Genomic DNA, 1916 nt, shown 5'->3' with positions numbered 1-1916 from the left:
AAAGCAGCCCGAGTTGGCACAGGTGGCAGCTTCTCCCTGGGCGGCATCTTTGGATTCGCAGGAAATCCAGCAGGCATCCGGCCCCTAAGGGCCAAGGGCCTACCTGGTACACAAAAAGGCTTCTGCCCCGGTAAGCAAAACTTACCACCCCATGTTCCTGGTCTCAGTTTGCAGAGCTGCATGGGCACTCTCAAAGCAGCCCGAGTTGGCACAGGTGGCAGCTTGTCCCTGGGCGGCATCTTCGGATTCGTGGAAATCCAGCAGGCAGCCGGCTCCTAAGGGCCGAGGGCCTACCTGGTACACAAAAAGGCTTCTGCCCCGGTAAGCAAAACTCACCAGCCCACGTTCCTGGTCTCAGTTTGCACAGCTCCATGGGCACTCTCAAAGCAGCCCGAGTTGGCACAGGTGGCAGCTTCTCCCTGGGCGGCATCTTTGGATTCGCAGGAAATCCAGCAGGCATCCGGCCCCTAAGGGCCAAGGGCCTACCTGGTACACAAAAAGGCTTCTGCTCCGGTAAGCAAAACTTACCACCCCATGTTCCTGGTCTCAGTTTGCAGAGCTGCATGGGCACTCTCAAAGCAGCCCGAGTTGGCACAGGTGGCAGCTTGTCCCTGGGCGGCATCTTCTGATTCACGGAGATCCAGCAGGCAGCCGGCCCCTAAGGGCTGAGGGCCTACCTGGTACACAAAAAGGCTTCTGCCCCGGTAAGCAAAACTTACCACCCCACGTTCCTGGTCTCAGTTTGCAGAGCTCCATGGGCACTCTCAAAGCAGCCCGAGTTGGCACAGGTGGCAGCTTCTCCCTGGGTGGCATCTTCAGATTCGCGGAGATCCAGCTGCCAGCCGGCCCCTAAGGGCCGAGGGCCTACCTGGTACACAAAAAGGCTTCTGCTCCGGTAAGCAAAACTCACCAGCCCACGTTCCTGGTCTCAGTTTGCAGAGCTGCATGGGCACTCTCAAAGCAGCCCGAGTTGGCACAGGTGGCGGCTTGTCCCTGGGCGACATCTTCAGATTCGCGGAGATCCAGCAGGCAGCCGGCCCCTAAGGGCCGAGGGCCTACCTGGTACTGAAGAAGGCTTCTGCCCCGGTAAGCAAAACTTACCACCCCATGTTCCTGGTCTCAGTTTGCAGAGCTGCATGGGCACTCTCAAAGCAGCCCGAGTTGGCACAGGTGGCAGCTTGTCCCTGGGCGGCATCTTCGGATTCGCGGAAATCCAGCAGGCAGCCGGCTCCTAAGGGCCGAGGGCCTACCTGGTACACAAAAAGGCTTCTGCCCCGGTAAGCAAAACTCACCAGCCCACGTTCCTGGTCTCAGTTTGCAGAGCTCCATGGGCACTCTCAAAGCAGCCCGAGTTGGCACAGGTGGCAGCTTCTCCCTGGGCGGCATCTTTGGATTCGCAGGAAATCCAGCAGGCAGCCGGCCCCTAAGGGCCAAGGGCCTACCTGGTACACAAAAAGGCTTCTGCTCCGGTAAGCAAAACTTACCACCCCATGTTCCTGGTCTCAGTTTGCAGAGCTGCATGGGCACTCTCAAAGCAGCCCGAGTTGGCACAGGTGGCAGCTTGTCCCTGGGCGGCATCTTCAGATTCACGGAGATCCAGCAGGCAGCCGGCCCCTAAGGCTGAGGGCCTACCTGGTACACAAAAAGGCTTCTGCCCCGGTAAGCAAAACTTACCACCCCACGTTCCTGGTCTCAGTTTGCACAGCTCCATGGGCACGCTCAAAGCAGCCCGAGTTGGCACAGGTGGCAGCTTCTCCCTGGGTGGCATCTTCAGATTCGCGGAGATCCAGCAGGCAGCCGGCCCCTAAGGGCCGAGGGCCTACCTGGTACACAAAAAGGCTTCTGCCCCGGAAAACAAAACTCACCAGCCCACGTTCCTGGTCTCAGTTTGCAGAGCTGCATGGGCACTCTCAAAG

This window comes from Motacilla alba, chromosome 27 (assembly GCF_015832195.1).
Source record: "Motacilla alba alba isolate MOTALB_02 chromosome 27, Motacilla_alba_V1.0_pri, whole genome shotgun sequence".
NCBI classification, from domain to species: Eukaryota; Metazoa; Chordata; class Aves; order Passeriformes; family Motacillidae; genus Motacilla; species Motacilla alba.
Note: the sequence above shows the minus strand (reverse complement) of the source record.